The 21017-nt window shown below is 47.4% G+C and overlaps 1 pseudogene; it reads left to right on the top strand.

The window, feature by feature from the left end:
* LOC139052526 (Na(+)/dicarboxylate cotransporter 3-like) overlaps positions 1 to 19587 on the top strand; it is a 53876-nt pseudogene extending 34289 nt beyond the window's left edge.
* Positions 19588 to 21017: the final 1430 nt, after the last annotated feature.

Genomic DNA, 21017 nt, shown 5'->3' with positions numbered 1-21017 from the left:
CACACAAGTAAGGATTGTGCACAGAACGCGCGTCGCAGCCGCAGTGTCTTGGCAGTGAAAGTATTAGAAATCATTAGCAATTAGAAACGTCCTTGTGTTATAAAATGTAAACTTTAGATCTAAGAGAGTACGCTGCGGCTGCCTCTTGATTTGTTTGGTTTTACACAAGTTAGTTGATAGGACCCAAGGCTTTTCGAAGCTTAAGGAACACGTAATCAATGAAGGATTAATTGGCTTCCGCAGTGGACGTTGATTAGGGAAGCAAAATAGGTGCATAGGACTCGAGGGACATATCTGTGTACGTATTTCGGAAGAAAGAGGTGCTGCCGATGGCGCCCAGACAGTTAGTGTCGATAACCAGACGGGTTTCTAAGTTTCACCTCGTGACCAAAACCTCATTCCTCACGTCTTCTATTCATTATCTTAATTTTGAACCGTCATGTGCCAACGGTCATCTGTTGGTGGCATACATCGCAGGTTTCACGAAGTAGCCGTCCTGCTGCTTTGTATTCTTCTGGTGTTCCTCTGGCTCTTCCGGGACCCTATGTTCGCCAGGGGATGGGCCACTTATTTTGGCACCATGTGAGTATCTGTCGAAATGCTTGCTTGCTTGCTTGCCTCGGAGAGTGGCTTACACCCAATATGGGGGATTGGCGAAGAATCAGCTGATTTAAGAAAAAGATTATCCGAGTCTGAAAAGTATCGCTATTGAGAAATTTCGAATGCACCCGCCGAGGTTGCTCAGTGGCTATGGTGTTGGGCTGCTGAGCACGAGGTCACGGGATCGAAGCCCGGCCACGGCGGCCGCATTTCGGTGGGGGCGAAATGCGAAAACACCCGTATACTTAGATTTAGGTGCACGTTAAAGAACTCTAGGTGGTCCAAATTTCCGGAGTCCTCCACTACGGCGTGCCCCATAATCAGAAAGTGGTTTTGGCACGTAAAATCCCATAATTTATTTAAATTTTTAATGGCTAAAGAAATAAAATTTGATAAACTTTAATAATTTAGCAAGGCAATCGTCCTTATTCAGTTATGTACCTCCCCATAGCTGAACCAACATCTCTATGATGGTGTCCCAGAGAACAAGCTCCGAAAGATAGAATGTCAGGAATCGTATTTAATCCAGCACTATGAAATTGTCTTTCTAAAGCGTGTTTTCTGAATGCGGAAAGACGGCATCATGACATGAAGAATTGTTCTATTGTTTCATCATCACCGCAGTATGAGCGCAAGAAGGAGGGCGCCAGACCAGATCGATGCAGATAATTGTTTAATGCAGACATCGGAATTTCGTCAACAGGACTTCAACTTTTCTATTACGGCAGAAGTTTCTGTTCCAAGAAAATAGGAGGTATCGGTAATCACTTAAACTTGTTAATGATATGTTACAACAATCTTGCATGATTGCCCGTTTCCTTAACCTAGCAGCAGTTATGAGAGCAGGCACAGGAAGGATCGGGAGAATTAAACCACTAATGGCAGCTCTCGCCAAGCTGTCTGCTAATTCACTGATAGCTAATCCTTTATGACCAGGCATCCATACCAATCTAAAAAGTGTAAATTTAGAAGGTATCAAACAATGAAATGTACGTGAAATATGTGAGCCACTATTTGCCGTGAGAGCTGAGCATAAAGATAGACAGACAGACAGACAAAGAACTTTAATAGCAAGGTCCTGAGACGCTTTGCCCTAGGGCAGAGCTGCGGGCCGCTCCCACGTGGGGACTGGTAGGCCGAGCCTAACCGCCGCATCGTGGGCTCTCTGGACAGCCCAAGTTTGATGTGCATATTCCGAGCTCCGGATGGCAGAGCTCCACTCTTGTTCTGTGATGCGATTGGGTCCCTGTAACGAGGGGCATCGCCAGAGCATGTGTTCGAGATTGCTAACAGCCCCACAGTCGGGGCAAGTAGAGCTGAAAGCCTCTGGAGTGATCATGTGAAAAAGGGCCAGGTTCGGATAGCACTGCGTCTGAAGCATGCGTAAAGTGGACGCCAGAGGTCTAGCCAGTTTGCAGTGAGGGGGAGGGTAAGTCCTCCTACCCAGGTGATAGTGCATAGTAATTTCGCTGAAAGTAGTGAGAGTGTCCCGAAACTCGAGAACCCCAGAGTCTGAGCTCAATCTTGCTCCCGCGCGGTGGGTTAGTGCGCGCGCTTGGGAGTGGGCAATGTCATTAAGATTGGGAAACGAGTCAAGCTGGGGGTCGAGGTGAGCCGGAAACCACGTGATGGTGTGCGGAGAGATTATCTTGTTCTTGAGAATCTTGTGAGCCTCCTTAGCGATGGATCCTGAAGCGAAAGCCCTGACCGCCGATCTCGAATCAGTGAATATTTGTGATCTGCTGTTGTCTAGGAGTGCTATAGCAACTGCGACCTGCTCCGCTCTGGTTGGTGTTGAGCACTTCAGGGAAGCCGCATTCACTATCTGTCCGTTGTGATCAACGAGGGCAATGGCGAAGTTAGACGACTGTCCATATTGGGCTGCGTCGACAAAACATGCCGAGTAAGGATCGTCTTTGGTACGCTTGAGGAGGGCGAGGGCTCTTGCCCTGCGTCTGCCTACGTTGTGTCGAGGATGAACATTACGGGGAAACGGTGCAACTCGTATGTTGTTCCTTTGATTGTCTGATATTTCATATTTCCGCTCTTCCATGAGGATAGGGTTGATCCCAAGAACTGCCAGGATCTTCTTTCCAGCCGGGGTACAGGATAGACGGGCCAGTTGGGCTGACTCCTGGGCCTCGATTATCTCGTCCAAGGTGTTGTGCACTCCTAGTTGCATAAGGAGGTCCGTGCTCGCCCGTAACGGAATGCCTAGTACTTTTTTAATACTTTTTCTGATGAGAGTGTTTAATCGTTTTTTCTCGGAGTTATACCAGTTGTGCATGGCGGCCACATAAACAATATGACTCATGAGGAAGGCGTGGAACAACCGGAGGAGGTTGTCTTCCTTTAAGCCTCCATGCCTATTCGAGACTCTGTTGATGAGTCTCATCATGTTCTCAGTCTTGGCTGTCAGCCTGTTGAGCGTAGTATTATTACTGCCATTCGATTCGATGAACATGCCAAGGACCCGAATGGTGTCTACTCTGGGGATGGTACAGCCGCTTTTAGTGTGGAGTTTGATGTTTATTTCAGACAACGGTTTCCATCCTCTAGGTTTGGGGCCTCTCCTGACTGGCCTGTAGAGGAGGAGCTCAGACTTGCTCGGGGAGCATCTAAGCCCCGTATTTTCCAGGTACAGCTCTGTTTGATCTACAGCCTCCTGTAAGCCTAATTCAACAGCTCCCTCGCTTCCTCCGGTGCACCAGATTGTGATGTCATCAGCGTAGAGCGTATGATTGATCCCTTCTATGTTGGAGAGTCTTTGCGATAATTTCGTCATGGCGATGTTAAAAAGCAGTGGTGAGACTACCGCACCTTGTGGCGTGCCTCTGGGGCCCAAACTGAAATTGTCGGACTTGAGGTCACCGATTTTGAGCGTGGCCTTGCGATCCCGTAGGAACGAGCTGATGTATCTGTGGAAGGCGTCTCCCAAATTGAGCTCTGAGATGGAGTTCAGAATGTGAGCATGGGATACATTATCAAAGGCTTTCTCTAGGTCTAAGCCTAGGATGCCTCTTATATCTCTTGTGGTGTTGTCAATGATTTGACATTTGATGAGTTTCATGACGTCTTGCGTTGACAGGGCCGGACGAAAGCCGATCATGTTGTACGGAAACAATCCTTGTTTCTCGATGTGCTTAGAAATTCGATTGTGTATGACATGTTCCGCTACTTTCCCCACGCAGGACGTGAGGGAAATGGGTCTGAGGTTTGAGAGACTCGGGGGTCTTCCAGGCTTTGGAATGAGGATGACCGAGGCCATTTTCCAGGACTCCGGGACAACCCCTCGTTCCCATATTCCATTAATCTCCTCTGTCAACCATTCTATAGAGCAGTCGTCCAGGTTTCGGAGGGCGCGGTTGGGGATGCCATCAGGACCAGGGGCAGACCTGCCATTTAGATGCTGGAGAGCTTCCCTTACCTCGCATGCCTTGAAGGGGTTATCTAGCTCGGGGCAAGATGAGCCTTTGTAGGGGGGATAGTCTTCGTCACTCGAGTTGCCCAGTGGCAGATACTTGCGAGCTAATCTGTCGAGTACGGTCTGCAATGTCTCTGATTGTGATGCCTGGTGTAGAACCTTCGCTATCACTTGTCTTTGGTTTGACTTGGTATTGGTATCATCCAGCAGATGCTTGAGTATGTTCCATTTAGCTCCAACTCTCATCTGGCCATCCACAGAATTGCAGACCTCATCCCACTGTTGTCTGCTCAAGGTTTGGCAGTGATCTTCTATAGTTCTGTTGAGCTCCGCGATCTTTTTTCGGAGCCTTCGGTTGAGTTTCTGCCCTTTCCATCGTTTCAAAAGTGACGTCTTCGCTTCTAGAAGATGAGCGAGGCGGCTGTCCATCCTGTCCACCTCCAGTTCAGTCTGGATTTTCTTTGTCGCCACGCTGATGTCCTCCTTTAACTGTTCAGCCCACTGCTCGAGGCTAAGTGCTGAGTCATGCGTTTGTGCTCGCTCTTCCCGAATCTTGCGAAAGTAATCCCAATCTGTAATAATGAACTCTTTGAGGTCCCCGCTTTTCACGTTGACGCAGGTGGCCAGGATGTTGTGATCACTGCCAAGGTCAACTTGGAGGTTGGACCAAGATGCCGATTCCACATTCCGTATGAAAAAGAGATCGGGTGTGGTATCCCTAGAGCAGGAGTTGCCAATCCTGGTCGGAAAAGCCGGATCTGTTATAAGCGTGAGGTGATTATTGACTGTAGTTTGCCATAGGTCAACGCCCTTGCGGTTAGCTTGTTGGTACCCCCATGCTGGATGCGGAGCGTTGAAGTCTCCGGCCACCAGGAGTGGAAATGTCTTGGCCTTGCTTGTAGCCCTGTTAATAATTGCCGCGAATCTTTGCCTGAGGTCTTTGGGAGTACTGTATATGTTAAGTATAAAGATACTTGTCTTGAATGGTCCGCTGGGGATTATTTCAACAAGCGAGTGTTCAACCTTATTGGATTGCAGATTCAGATCGTGGGCTATGAACGCACATTTGTTCGAGACTAATGTGCTTATTCCCCTCTTCCCATCAGCATATTGGGTATGCGATTTATAGCCTGGAAGGGTGACCTTATCCGTGAGCGTTTCTTGTAATAATATTACATGTGGCTTTTCCGAGTGGGTCCGAATGAACTGTTGGAGGACGTTCCTTTTACGATGGAATCCCCTACAGTTCCACTGCCAGATGTTAATTACTTTGTGATGTGCCGCCATGGTGGGACGTAGTAGATAGCTAGTATTAGAAAATGCTGCGGAGCGCAGCCGCTGCCGACCTTTCAGTGTCGGTGTCATTCACTTTTTCCAACGGTGTAACTGAAGCCATTGTAGAAACGTGGCGTTCCAGATTATCGCATCTGATTCCTAGTGCTTTGACCGCCTCCGCAAGTTTGTCAATAGCAATTTGGACTTTTTCGAGGGATTCATCAATTTTATCTATCGTTTTTTCTAATTTTCGAACGCTGGCGCTCTTGTCTGAGGCATGAACTGCCAGCGCCCTCTTTTTGGGTAAACCATTGGCAGTCGGTTCCGCTACGGGTATCTCCATGGGAGTTTCTACAGCAGAGGCCTCACTGGGTTGAACTGACTCTCGCTTGCTGGCTTGCTTGCTGGCAGTCGGTTCCGCTACGGGGATCTCCATGGGCGTTTCTACTGCAGGGGCCTGACTGGGTTGAACTGACTCTCGCTTGCTGGCTTTCTTTAGCTCTGCAATTTCTGCTTTGAGCTGCTCCATAGCGTATTTTAACGAAGCATTTTCTCTTTCTAATTGTGCAATCCTGTCCTGCTCTGGCGATTGACCCCCCGTTACCTTTTTCGGTGATTCCTTGACCCGGTCAGCCCATGTGGTACCACGATGAGCAGGCTCCTGAATCTGAACTGCAGGCCCCCTGGAACGAGAGTGGCCTCTGGAGCGGGAGCGGGTCCCGGGGACCTTGCGGCCTCTGGAAGACGAGCGTTCCGTCGAGCGACCCCTAGAAGGGACACGGTCCTGGTAGCCGCTATCCTCGCCACCAGGGTCTCGGGATCGGCTCCTGGATCTGTGCGAGCTGCTGAGGGCCGGCTTGAGAGGCATTGGCGACCCAGTTGGTTGTTTGGATTGGTCGCGGTTGCGCCGTTCTCTTCTCCGTTGCCTAACTACAAACGGAATTTGGAACCTTTGCTTGCAGGATCTGTCAGCCGTGAGATGAGGGCCTCCGCAAAGGGTGCACTTCGGTGTACATTCGTGCTTATCGTCCGGGTTGCTCGCACCACAGCCGCGGCAGATGGCATTTTCAGGGGCTGGGCAAACGTCAGCTCTATGGCCAAGCTTTCCACATGCATAGCAAACGTCAGTTTGTCTGCGATAGAGTGAGCATTTGATTAAACTGGGACCGCATTTTACGTAGTCCGGGACTTTGAGTCCATCAAACAGGATGACTACAGTGCTTGTGTTCTTGATTCGTCTCACCTCGAGGGCGCTTGGGTTCTTGGGTTGAATGATAAGGCGTTTGAGCTCCTCTCGATCGATGGTGGGATCAATGTCACGAATAACTCCCTTGCATGAGTTTTCGGGGGCCGCGATATATGTACTAACTTCGTAGCTTGCTTGTCCAATGAGTAAAGCTTTCACATCGGCGTAGGCCATGGCGTTGCGTTTTGATGGCGTGCTTGCCACCAATATGTTTTGCACCACGTTCGGACAGATAATATCCTCCGCCGTATCCGCCTCCGTAAGTCTAGCAGCGGTAGTGAGGGCTTGGGCAACTCTGAAGTGGCCCATCTTCTTGATGTCCAGTCCTCCACGGGGACGGATTATGATTCGAACATGCTCTTTCGGTAGGCGAGGCAATCTCGAAGCAGTCGTTAGCCGTGTCTTGACACTCGCCGTAGCCTGGCTTTTATTCCCGCCACGACGCATGTCGGTGACTGGGCCGCCCTGCCCGAGCGGGTCCTGGATGATGGGTTTTCGTTTGTGTAATGCCGTGGTCCACCCAGCGCTTTCATTGACTTCGTCGGGAGAGATATCCTCACCGTCAACGGTGATTTGCATAGCTGTAGACATCGTGGCTTGAGCGTGCGGAACCGCGCTGAGCTCGCCCACCAAGCCTCTGCCGGGCAGAGGTTATTATTAATCCGTTATTATTACAACTTCCGAGATTGATGAGTTCAATTTTTGTATAGCCAATGTAACCGCCGGAAACACAGCTATAAATACTGGTACTTAGTCGGGAAGTCTTAAAGACAAAGACCAGTCAAAAGCGGAAGAGAAAATTCAAATTCCAGATTTTTCTTCTGTTTGCGACGCCTCTGTCGCTACGACAGCGTTTATTTTTAGCTCCAGTGAGTGATTTTGTAATAGCCCATGAAATATATTGCAAGAGAGGTGTTTTGTGTTGTTCGGGTATATATGGTCAAAAATAATCTGCAGATTCTCTGTCTCTGACTGTCAGTAGGCGGGATATCACATAATCCTACATCTAAGCAACCAACAAGTGCCTGAACAAGGATGGCATGAGGAGTGTGCAACCTAGGCCAGGAAGATTGAAAAATTATTGCAAAATTACAAAATGATTTGTAATTTTATAGGGAATTCATACATCTTTAGGAATGTTTGAACTGTTGATAGCCGAAATATGCACAGAAGAGACGGGTAAGTGAGTTTCTACGTATAATACATTGTTGCAACTAGCTTCGGTAAACCAAGGCACAGGCGTAAAGCTTCCTGTTCCAGAAGAACAAGGGGATGTAATTTATGCGCCGGCACACCCGAATATAGAACACATCCAAATTCCAAAATTGGCCGTACATTCATTTCACAAATGATCACAAGAAAGTCTCTCCGCAATCCCGATCGACTGTTGCAAAGACTTCTTGGCATTCCAACCCTTGCACTCCTTTTTTATTTATATATTCACCATGCGTGCGGCAACTAAGCCGGTTGTCACATATTATGCTCGGGTATTTCACCGAGTCTGTCCATCGGGCCCGTGATGCAACAGAGAGGCTCGGCCTTTCTGTACCAACGTGGGAGTGGCCCGCTACGTGATGACACGCGTTCCGAAGGAGCAGGATGAAGTTTTACCATACCATAAATCTAAACGAATGCCTTGCTAAATTCCTTTCTTTTTATTTTTACTTTTAAATTAATTATTACTCATTCAAAAGGACCTTCCTGATTTTATTTAACAGGTAATTCTGCGCTATTCAATGCTATTTCAATAGCTATTAGGAAACTTATGCTCCATAATAATTTCGAAAAATCCACCCATTTCTTGGCCAATCCCCCATCGTGGGTAGGCGCCACACGCATCACAGGCTACAACAACAACTACCTGAGGTATATTCTGCAGGCGGGGAGCAAGAGAGCGATTTTTGTTGTGGTTGTTGTTGTTGGTGCCTCAAAACATGACTCGTACCCACAGGTGGGATTGGCCACACTCGGTTGATTGAAAAGAGTTGTCGAAATCCCTCTCTAAGAGCCATCGTCATCTTCCTCGGCCGCCTTTATTATATATAGCGCGCTCCGGCACGTGTGTCTCATGCCTCGTGCTGCGAGCTGCGAGGTTAGAAGAAGAAGAGCCGCTGCAGGTCCGAACGTTTCTGAGGTCTTTCACGGAAGGTGCGGTTCGACCAGGCGTGTCCAGCGAACGGTGCACTCCAGGACCGGCAACTGGCCAAGCCGACCGAAGACCGCGTGCGCCTCTCTAACGCTGGACCACGTTCTCGTCACAAGACGCCGGAGACGAAGAGTCGCGTCAGCTGCGATCTGCGTCGCAGTACTGGAGCCTCGGATCTTTCCACAACTCGGCGTTTAGCAGCTGCCTTTCATGTAAACGCTACTGGGCAATGAGTTCATCTGAACGGGACTGGTTCGGCAATTTAGCTCGTCAACCGCCGGCCGGGCCATCTTCTAGCCGGAGTGCGACCCTGCGTACCGATATGCCGAGTGAACCGCCCGTCTACTCCGTGGAGAACTTCGAGCCCAGGCCTCCGCAGGAGCTGGTGTGTACCGAAAGCCTTTGGGATGCTCCGGTCACCGCATTATTTGCTTCATCTACATCCATGGCTGGCTGGCACTTGACACGGGTCCCGGATCTAGTAGCTGCCCCCTGTGTCGCCGAGAGATGTCGGTGTCGCAAGTGGTACCTTTGGTTCCCCTCGTGACCAACACGATCGCCCGCCTCACTGTCCGCTGTCCCAACAGAGAGACAGACTCCTCAGTAAAGGTGGCCTTGGAATCGCCGACCCACCATCTAGAGCCTTGCGAGCACGGCAGGGCTCTGGTCCGCATAGCACAACCTCTTCTTGAAATATTCACTCACCTGCTCATTAAAACACTCATTGGCGTGCTCCCTGTGTTCATTGTTTTATCGCTTATTTCTATCTTTTCACTAACCGAATTACTAATATGAAGTGCAAAACACAGTCTGGCGGAGCTCCGAACGAGAAGTTATAGTGCCGTCCTGTGGCACTTTAGTATGTATGGTTTCTTTTTTTTTATTCGAAACAGCTAAAAAATGCCTAAGAGAAACCAAAGCGACCCATTCACTAATTAACCTATTAATTAGACGAATACTACGAATTCGCGACATGAGGAATAATTCTGTACACATTAATGCGCCGAAATTACGGGATAGTTTTGGTCTTTGTGTGTTCTCGATAGACTTCTCCTTCGTGAAAAAATTGGCCACGAAAACATATTTAGTGGCGTACCTAGGGTATGCTTCTCATGGAGCCAGCGCCAGCTTCGGACGACAGCATCAGCATGTGGGGCACTGGACACTTGTAAAAGGCACGCGGCAGAGGTGCACCCTAACTGTAACGAACAGATGGTTTTCACATGCCTATCTCAACCTCAATAAACACATGAACGCCTTCTTCAACATTCATCAGCACTTGTGACCAGTAAGACCGGCTTTATAAGTTCTAGTAACATGAAAAGCGTTGCAGAAGACAAGAACCAGCCATTTGTAAAGTATGTGTCCGTATTATTACGTTTTCGCCATTGGTCGAAGATGGACCAAATGCCCAGTGTCGCGAATTTACTACATGCCGATTTTTAAATATAGGCGTGCAATGAAGATTTCCGGTGTAGATTTTAATAAAAGGGCAAACACTAAATACACCACAAAGTTTGAAATTCTTTCTCCAGTTTAAAATAAATCAGGCATCAAAGGATTAATAAAAGGACTCTATATTAACTTCCTAGCTACGCACTTGACGGCACCCGCCGTGGTGGCGTAGTGGCTACGGCGTTACGCTGCTAAGCATGAGGTCGTGGGATCGAATCCCGGCCAAAACGCCCTTGTACCGTGAATTCGGTGCATGCTGAATAGCCCCAGGTGCTTAAATATCCCACTATGCGGTGCCTCCTGAGCAGAGTGTGTTTTGGGCGGTTAACACTCCACATCTGAATTTTTAATGCACTTTACGGCATGTGTTTATATTGAAGAGTTGATAGGAATCGTCCTAACACTGCAGTTCCTAGTTTATACGTTTAGAAGTGGCCGCGTGGACCGAAATAACGAGCGTCAAATCATTCGCCCAATTTATCTGATTACGTACATGGTCCCGTGAAGGCGCATCTCCTGCTGCAAGCTACCTCGGACGTGGTGCGGCAGCGCAAAAGAGAAACCCGCCGTAGCGCGATAAATCGGCCTGTCTCACTCCTGGTGCTATGGCGACTAAGCGCCCAAACACGAGTTGCGAAAACAGCGAATGGGGAATGATCCCGTTAGTCGAGGGCAGAGCGATGGCAACTTCATTTTACCCCACGCTTTTACGTCACAGAGGGGTTGGACAATGTTCCGTGTTTCGGGGTGACGTGTGCGTGATTATGTAAGTTCGACGAATAATTTGACGCCGGTTATTGCGGCCTGCATCGCCATTTCTATATGAAGAAACCTACAGGTAGACTTTTATGACGATCACCTTCAACATTATATAAGCATGTGCTCTAAAGTTGGGAACTTTATAGCTAGTTACTGTAATTATTTTATTAGTGGTTGCATTTCTTTCCTGCCTCTCTCGAATTATGTCTGCCCGGGCAGATAATTAATGAGTAGTTACGTAATTAAAACAGCAAGTGTTCGAAGTAACAGGTTTCTTTGTCGAAACGTTAACGACGTGCATTATTTTATACCTTGCCATTTTTTATTGGCCTTGAAGGGCTAAATGTGGCGTCCGAAGAGCAAGAATTATGTACGAAATGCTTTATTGGAAGCGAATGCTTGCGTTCGGTAATAAATGGTCTTTTGCGTGTGCTTCAAATTGCAGAAAGCCCAAGGACGCCACAGCGGTAACTATACCGGTGATCCTGCTGTTCATGATTCCATCAAAGCCTTGGGAGGGTACCAAAAGTCCTTCCTTGCTGTCTTGGGAAATGGTGCAAGCTAAGCTGCCGTGGAGCGTCATTTTACTGATTGGCAGCGGGTTCGCCATCGCCGAAGGCATGAGGGTGAGCAAATCGCAATTTCCAGATGCGCAGCACACAACGCTATTTCTTTGCACCTATGTTGTCGCCTACTGATCACATTGCGTTTTCACTAATGCGACGGGTCAGTGGGACTTTCTGGAAGGTCCATTGATCTAGGACTGCTTTTGGTGTAAAGCGTGTTAAGAAAAAAAATCACATTGCCATTTTTCGGTAACTCATTATTGCGAACACGTAAAGCTCAAGGAAGCTTTAACTTTGTGTTTTATGTGTCTAATGCTGAAGAAAATCTGTCTTTATCTTGGAACTTTCTAGAAAAAAATGAAACTGTTGCAACAGTTGCAAGGCTTTGTACTAACCAAAAATGTATTGCGAAGACTTTTGGCCAAATATTGGTGGCTAACGAAGTTCCATGAAGTACATATATATACAGAATGCATATTAATCATTGTCGTCGTACTACAGATAGAAATTTGTTACCTCTCGCATCCATGCGCTATTTACTTCGTCAATGAAGATGTCCTTTGACTACAGCCTAGCTTGCTCTCACAGCGACTTCAATTTTATTAAACTGCGCTCTCCTGGCCGCCCTGGTAAGGCTGTTGCTGACGAGATGGTGACACGTGAATTTGCCTGCGTTTTCGTGTTGTGGCGGTGACGACGCGCTTATGCGATGCCCCGCGTATACCGAATGCGCTTCCCACGTACCGATGTAAGGGATATTTCTTTTTTGATTTTTTTTTATGTCGTGATATGTAGCTACTTAACACATCGACGGACCACATCGACGGACGGATCGTGGTAGTTGAACCGGGTGACCAAAATAGCTGCCTAACGTGGACAGCGCAAAAGCAGCACGGGGACGAAAACAACAAGGGACGTGCTGTTTTTGCACTGTTTACGTTTAATTTGGATTAGGAACTAGCCCACTCAGCCACCTTACTAAAGATAGCTGGTGAATGATTCTGAATTCTATATTCTGTTGTAGTCACGTGCTTCGAGCTGCAACAAGCGGTGTGCTATAACGTAAAGCTATTCCGATCCGCTTCTATTCCTCTACTCCATTAGCCCTTCACAATTGGTCAAACACTTTCAGGTCATGCCCTCATCGCCTGTCTGTCACGCGACGTCCCGAAAACTACAAAGACAGTTTTCTGATTTAATGTGTGCACATTACGCACGATTAGGCCCAAAGGATAAAAAAAATAACCGCAAAAGCAATTATTTTTCTCTAGAAACCATTCCAGCCTTGACAAGACCATTATTTCCATTACTTTGCCGACGCTACTGGCTAAGGCGATCGATCTGTAGGAGGAAAGCACAAACGCCCTACTTCGTCGCGTAATACGCAACCGTACGTTGGAACACTGGACCCAGCCAGATCGGCGACACTAGCGATTACACAAACGGGACCAAGAAATGAAGTTTCGTTTGCCTCACAAGTTCAAAAGAAGCCACACGAGCATGGTGCACCGGATTCGCCTTGTGTCGCATTCACCAACCGTTATAGACATAGGATAGGTAGCAGTGATAACAGCCCAAACTGTGAATACAGTGAGGTGCCAGAAACACTTGAACATATATTTTGCGTCTGTCCCGTGTACGCGCAAGAACGACAGCAACTTGTCTCTTCCATTGCAACGATCCATAAGAGACCGCTATCAGACGAGTTTCTTTTAGGTCCTTGGCCTAATGCAGACAGCGCAGCCCTGATTACAAATGCCGCTATAGCTTTTCTCCAAGCTACTGAGCTGGACGCACGGCTTTAGAGATGCCACAACTCTGTGAATTCGTATATACGTATATCTTCCTTTTACCATCATCATTCATCAGCCCTTTCCCTCCCCGTCCCTTTTCCCCAGTGTAGAGTAGCAGGCCAGAGCAAGTTATAGGTCAGGCCGACCTCTCTGCCTTTCTGTAAATAAATTTCTCTCTCTCTCACCGCCAAAGCACTCCGTACAGATGGTTAACCAACGAAGGTGAAACGTGCGGCTCCGGTGTTTATCACTGGGTCAATCCCGACGGTTCATTCAACGACGGCTTGGTAGGCTGCTGGATCCTCGGCACGCAGTTGCTGCTTGCGCTCGATTGCACGAGCCTGTTCTTGTGCCCGGGCTGCAACATCGGCATGGCGTAGACGAGCTCGTTTCCTGTTCTACTCGCAGCGTTGCTGATGGAAAGCCAATCGCGCCTCTTTTCCTTTTTTTTTTCGCGCATGCGCATGGGGTTGCACCGGAGGAGTTTTCGGCGTACAGGCGACAAACGGACGGACGGAGGAACCTGCTAGCCATATACATCTTCGATCTAATAATTATTTCCGATTCTACGCCTTTTTCGCCCTTAGCCCTCTGCATAGGTCGAACATTCTCTGGCTGCGCCCAGTTCGTGTGTTTGCCACGCGACGTCACAAAGCCGCGAGAACTAGCTCACCATATCAAAGGGACGTGTACGCTGTAAAGATGCATTATTATACCAAACAAAACTGCAATATTTTCAGTACCGCCAGATATGGCCATGTTTCAAAACGAAATTGAAGATGGCTGCCCACTGATCGGTCTGGTACTGGCTAATCGTAGCTGCCGGGAAGCACGGGCTTCTTTGTTTATAATAAATACCTGGGTGGGAGCATAACGTTAGCGAGCGATTTTGGCATGTATATACCATCACTTTGTCAAACTTTTCTTAGCTTAAAATCCGTTTTAGAAGCAATTTAACTGCCCACTGCTTGTCGCCGCGATTTTCGACCAGCCCCCGAAGCCTATGCAAGGGGAAATTGACCAATCGCTGACGCCGGCACTACTCTCCTGCGCGCTTATCTACTTTCACTGCACTAGCTCGACTCCACCCACGTCCTTTCATTTCCGTGCTCTTTCTTGCCTCTTGTCAGCCAATTAGACGAGAAAAACCTGCTAAGGTAGGCAATGTTATCCGCTTTGAAAGCAAATGTAACTGACGTCCTATAAGTGAAGAGAGCATTTGATTGGGCTGCTCAAATAACGCTGTGGGTCACCGCCCGATGCTTGCGTCAGCGTTTACGCAAATTTGATGTCAGGGGATTGGAGTAAAACAGAAATGGAATAGTTTTACGTTATGCAGCCCATGCTTGGCAACATGTTGAAACTTGAGCTTGTCATTGTGTGTGTTTTTTTATAACATGATGTCTTCGAATATAATGTATTCTTTAGGTAATTGCTCTAAAGAAGGTCCAAAGAGTGGCACCTTAAAATTCTTGACCTGTGTGCAAAGTTGGTGTAGGTATACTTGGCTTAGAAGGTGCAGCCATTTGGGCAATATGTAATGCTTGCAGCTGATCTTTATTTTTCGTGCAGCGTCTGCATCTTGGCCAACCAGGAGTCCGCCCGCAGACTTTGACAATGGCACTTGGAAAAACGTAGCGTTTTTCCCGTACATTGACGTGCGTTTGCCGTACATTTCCGTACATTTTCCTTACATTCCAATTCATCTATTGTAGCGCTCTGTAGATTCAAGGGCTTTCCAGTGGGGAAGGAAGTCACCTTTAAGTAGCGGGAGAAGCTTGGAACAGTCAGACGCAGGCTTATTTAAACATAATGTGAACGACAATTAGTTTAAAGGAAGTCGGCGCATGATCGAACCCGGTGCGGCGACCGCATTTCTATGGGGGCGAAAGGCAAGAATACCTGTGTACCATCTCATAATCATATCGTGGTTTTGGCGCGTAAAACCTCGGAATTTAATCGGGCATGGTTTACTATAGCTCAATAAATTGTTTAACGTCGCCGCCAAGCGAGCAGCTATAGATTGTGAGGCACGTTCCACTTGGCACATTGTCCGTTCACCCGAGTTGGGTATATATATAGATGAACTGTGTGGTTATGTTGATGTCAGAACAACCATTGTTTCGGCTTACTTAAGCATGAGGGATAGAAGGTAATTCTGTAGTTTTTTATTTTATCGCTGCTTTATAACTTGAGAATAATAATATTGTTGAGGAGGAAGGGGGCCTAAGCGATGTTTCCATGTCATCTCTTCAAAACTCTCCCTTTTCTCTCGTATCGCTTTTTAAACACCTCCAGGTTTCTGGGCTGTCGGAACTCTTGGGCCAGAAACTAGCCACATTGGGCCACATGCCTCCCGTGCCACTCATGATCTGCCTGAGTATCGTCTCTTCTTTTATGTCTGAACTGGTCAGCAACTCGGCAACGTGTACCGTTCTCCTGCCAGTTTTTGATGAATTGGTGAGTAGACATTTATGGAGCATCGCTGTGGTTTCTTGTGCGGTGCGATGCGAATTTAGCAAGATAGATCGAAATTGAGTTTACACTGGCACACCAAGAAAAAAAATCGGGATTAAACCATGTAGGGAGTACTGCACAACGATGTATTTGCTCCCATGTTATCTCGATCCCCTTACGTAAAAAGTTAATTTTGCATAAAGACAACGACAATTCAGTATTATTTGTAGTTATCATGTCATGACACTCATCCATACCAGTAAAATTCTAACTCTTTGAGGTTTATCTTATGTAACCCCCAACGACAGTCGTGGTCAATCTTGCGTGCGCCTCTTTCCCTTGAATTCAGCACTTGCTATTTTGCTCTCAGGAACGGTATGTCACACTGGTACGCTAACTCAATTCTTGACCTTTAGTGAGACTACCGGGAGGGCAGCGTTAAAGAAAGTAAATGCACGTTAGATTTATACCAATTATTGTTCTCCGATAAAATAAGCCCCGAAGGTGGCTGCATTTTTTAAGAGTAAACATCGTAAACGCACTTCGCCACAGCGTACGGCAATTATTGAAAAAAAAGAAAACTAACTCGATTGCCTACCGACTGATCTCGGCGTAAGGAACTCGCTGTATACAGAAATCAACTTCAGTGACAAAGTTGCGCCTGTCTAAAACTGCGAACACTTTCATGGAAATCATGCCCTCTGGATCTTTTTTCTTTGTTTTTTGCTCAAGGCCAAGGTTCTGCATGTGAACCCGCTGCTGTTCTTGATTCCGGCGACCATTGCTAGCAACTACGCCTTTTTACTGCCCGTGGGAACGCCGGCGAACGCCATGGTATACGAGCAGGGTCGGCTCACTCTGATGGAAATGGTACGTTGATATAAGAAAACACAGATCGATGATTTCTTATTATTACAGGACTTTGTTAATCATTGCTGCTCGGACTTACGGAAGCTGCAGCTGTGGCTCGCCTATTCGGACATGCGAGAGAACACACTTGATCATCACACCATTTTGTCGCAGCTAATGAGCTTTCAATGCTCCAGACGATCGGAGTACATAGGGATGGATGGTACTTAGGGATGGACGATACCAACACTGACTTGTTGGCATCGCGCTATGTACAACGTAGTGGAAACGGTGCAGGCTTGTATATCATGTTTCGGGCCATGTTTTCGCTAGTCTGCATAATTAGCAGGAGAGCTAATAGAAATCAACGTTTTCAGCCCACAAGGCCGCATTCATTCTCAACATTAGGCTGCTGCCATGTACATACAACCACATTTACTGTGTCAGCATGCTTAGACTTGTCTGCCCTCGTGTTCATTTCTGCTTCACAGATAGTGCGAGTGACATTGTAGAGAAGCACCGCTGGACACGGATGGAAGCAAACATCGCAGAAAAATATTGAGACATTGAATGCGGCACAGCACATCAGTAGATACCAGACGGTTGCGGCAGTTGTGGTAATTACATTGCGGATGAGGCCGACCGATCTGCCCACAATGATGTCCAAAGTATAGCGATACTGTCTACAACGAATGCAGCTACAGCGTTCACTTCGACGTTTCGATTAATAGAGCCCGACCTTATACACTGGTACAGTGGAGCTCGACAGAACTAGCCAACACCCGCCTCCATATGGCAAATCAGTTCTGCAGAAGCCCCCAAAGTGGAGGAAAGTACATAAAAGGTAGAAATTGTCAAAATCGAAGCATTTACAAACAGCTATTCATTCGACGTCGAAGTGGCCCACAGCCTTACGTGTGACAACTTTCGTTGGGAGAATTGTGCTTTCGCTACAGTAAGTCGAAAACAAAATCGACCGCGATAGACAGACTGAACATTGGTCCCTTTCGCAAGAAAGAATCCTACCCAAAATCACATTCTTTGGGGGTGCGAGGGCTTACCCCCTCCCAGGTCGCTCCTGCCAGGTCCCTCACAACAGACGTGGGAAGAGCTGCTCAGAACGCCGGACGTAAAAGTACAAAAAGCCCTCGTTGCCTGGGCCGAAAGGGTCGCTCCTCGTGAGGGGCCATCCTAGGACTCGGGCCTGCCAGAACATCACTGAGCAGAATCTCAATAAAGTTCTTACCACCACCACCTGGGAGACCGGTCGATACCTTCGTCAACACAGAAGATGTTGAATGCGTTGCTGCGTTTATTGAGGATATGCGGACTGAGTGATCGGCTTTGAGAGTTGTCGTGGGCTACATAGCGCTTATGTGCATTCCTTTAATTTTTTGTTTTATTTTACATCCCCTATCCTATCCCCTATATACTCCCCATTTACTCCTTTTCCGCAGCGCTTGATAGCCGGTCGGTCTACACGCTGGCTAACCTCGCTATCTTCTTCGTCCGCCTCGAGCTCCACTCAGTTGAACAGGCTTCGGATTGCTGTTGTCTCTGATTAGGCGTGGACGTACGTGGTCTGAGGTGGTATACCTATGACATTTCATTCGTGCACCAGTCGACGATCTGTGCAGCACGGGCACTTGCGGTATCGGAAGTATTCCTACCGGTGCAATATTTGGTTGTGGTCAACGTGGTACATGGCTTTGAATCTTAGTATACGGTGAGAGTAGGAGGAAACGTGTCCTTACAATAGGCGGCCGCTTGTTTACTTCGCAGGTGCTACCCGGATTCCTGGCTAAAACCATCACCATGGCGGTCACCATTCTACTGACGTGCGTGCTTGGCGACCCGATCTTCGGCATGTTCCAAGAAGCTGAGTGGGCGTCGCATGCCATCGTGGGCAACTACAGCACATCTATCCCAGACCTAAGCTAGCGGTTTCGTAGAACCTTAAACACGGACGCGTAACACGTGAAAAATGAAAGTCATAAATAGGTCCTGTAAACTCATTATCACTAAAACCCAAAAACACGACAGTGCAACATAACCAAATGCCACAGCACGTTACCTGGCGTCCCGTTCTGTCACCTTGGCGTGTTCGCGCTTTAGTCATAACATTGCAGTGCCACCAAAACCATACATTGCCACTCTTGGCACTTCGTAAAAATTTTCACAGCCAATAAGCTGCCTCCTCCCACGTGTGGTGGTACGATTCCACTTGTCAGCTCATATCTGTTGCACACGGCCTTGAATAGCAGATATATTACGCCCTGCGAAGCTCCAGCAGTTTGAGCAACCAAGCGGATTGCTCCATCCGCCCCCACCGCCACCTTGTATTTTTATTTTTTTTGCGTGTAATCCTTCCAAAATGTTCTAGAATGCTGTTCGATCAAGCCTGCCAAGAGTAGCCTTTACTTTGAATTGCCGACTTATCTGCACCGTGAACCCAATACGTGAGTGCAGGTGTGCCACGGAACATTGCCACGGAAGGTGGCAATGTTTGACTCGTATGTTTCGGGCACGGATTTAGGTAAGAAGTGTTTGTGATGCGACATAAAACCTGAATTCAGTGACGTTTGAGTGTCAAAATAGAGTGGCATAGAAACGCTGCGTATACCTGGTGATGCGGGAAGGCACAAGAACTTTCCGCCGCCAGCGCTCAGGGATGAGTGGGACCTGCGAGCTCTACACGCACATGACGCAGCACATGTTGGAAGATAAGGAATCCAGAAGCACGGCCGCTTTCAGCGGCATTTATAGGCGTATCGATTTATTACCTTTTTACTACCGATTTACTGATTTTATTACCGATTTCATATCAATTTATTGTGCTCTGCAAATGCTAGTCATGCCCGCATACCATTCCAAAATGAACCTGAAAAAGCACACGAGGCTATATACTGGAAGTTAACATGGAGAAAAGTTAAATGGCAACTATATCCGAGAAGCGAAAGTAATCGTACGGAAGGTGCAGTTTTTTATCATGACTGAAAAGCAGCCAACCAACTTATAGGTCGAGTTGCATGCGTTAGAGAATGATTATTCATCACTCAGATGAACCACATTAACTGACGAAAATAAAGATGAAGCTCGCGTTTTATACACATTGAATGAATGGTGTAATGAAGTGCAGCGCTAACCGCACAATAAAATAATTTCAATACGGAGAACTGTCCGTTTCTTTCGTTATGGCGAAGGAGCCCGCATAATTAAAATAAATAAATAAATGCAGCAGATCCAACGTGTCCTGTTGGAATCTTGTACATTGAAGCTTACGAGTCAGTGTTCACGCGCACTTTCTCATTTGGCTCAAGGATGTTCCGAACGAGGAGCTCTGCAATGCCATGTACCTTTGAACGAAACCAGCGTGATAGGAGTTGGAAGAGGCGAGCTGGCTTTCTGTGCCATTTGTGTGGGGTACCCGACCTCCCCTTGGATGCGTAGATGCGACCGCGTCCACGCATTTGCCAGGCGGCGTGGCGCATGCGCAGCGGGAGCCCATCTCATCCGATGCCCTCTGTGCCATAGTGTTAATGTAACCGACTCTAGAGGAAAATCTGGGCCGAAAAAGGGAAAACTGCTGGGGCGCCGCCCTGTGGCTACTTGACAGTGTGGCCAGCGCAATTACTATTGCAAGGGCTGAAAATAAGCACAGGTCGCCTTATGTTTTGTCATTAAAAAACGCATACCTGATGGCTTTATGAAGGTGATGTGTGAATATTACGTTTAGAGAAAGCACTTGCTAAGTGCGTAATTTATGTTAATCACCACGTGCGCTAACATTCAATTAAGCATGGCGTGAATTTCAGTTTTGAATCTCTGTGTTTTTGGATGCGTAGTACTTTCGTAAAGTTTAGGTTTGACATGTGATCGCGGGACGACATAGGTCGCTGTTGCACCTTCGTGCCTTTTGTGCCACACCCACGCATCGAAGGGCTCCGGCATTTGCCTTCACATGTAAGTAAGCGAATGTATCTTCTTGTTCAGAGCATCACGCGAGTAGACAGCTCTCGTGATGCATCGCAATCGTTTGATAGGCGTCTAAGTAGAGCATTTTTTTTACATGCGGAGCAATGTTTTTATTTGCAGGTTTGCCTTCAGTAATAGGGAAGTGCTTGACAGGATGTTCAGCGCAACCGGGATTTTAAGGGCGAATCTACAAGCAAGTCATAGAATCTGTTTAATTGTTGCAGTTTGAACAATCGTGCTTCTACAAAGGCCGCAGCAGAAATACAGTGAAGCCTGATAGTGTGCCGAGTATTTCTGTGCCAGGAAGCAATCGAGAGGTGAGTACCTAATACGGATGAAATCGAGTGCATGAACCCATATATTAATAGCGTAGGCGTTTTATTAACTGTGCAATATTTTCAACATTTCCTTGCAAGCCATTTCATGTGACATATTTTTTCTGGTCACAAATGTGTGCAGCGAATCTATTTGC

The sequence above is a fragment of the Dermacentor albipictus genome, unplaced genomic scaffold (genome assembly GCF_038994185.2).
Source record: "Dermacentor albipictus isolate Rhodes 1998 colony unplaced genomic scaffold, USDA_Dalb.pri_finalv2 scaffold_26, whole genome shotgun sequence".
NCBI lineage: Eukaryota > Metazoa > Arthropoda > Arachnida > Ixodida > Ixodidae > Dermacentor > Dermacentor albipictus.
This window is presented reverse-complemented; position numbering and strand designations above follow the sequence as displayed.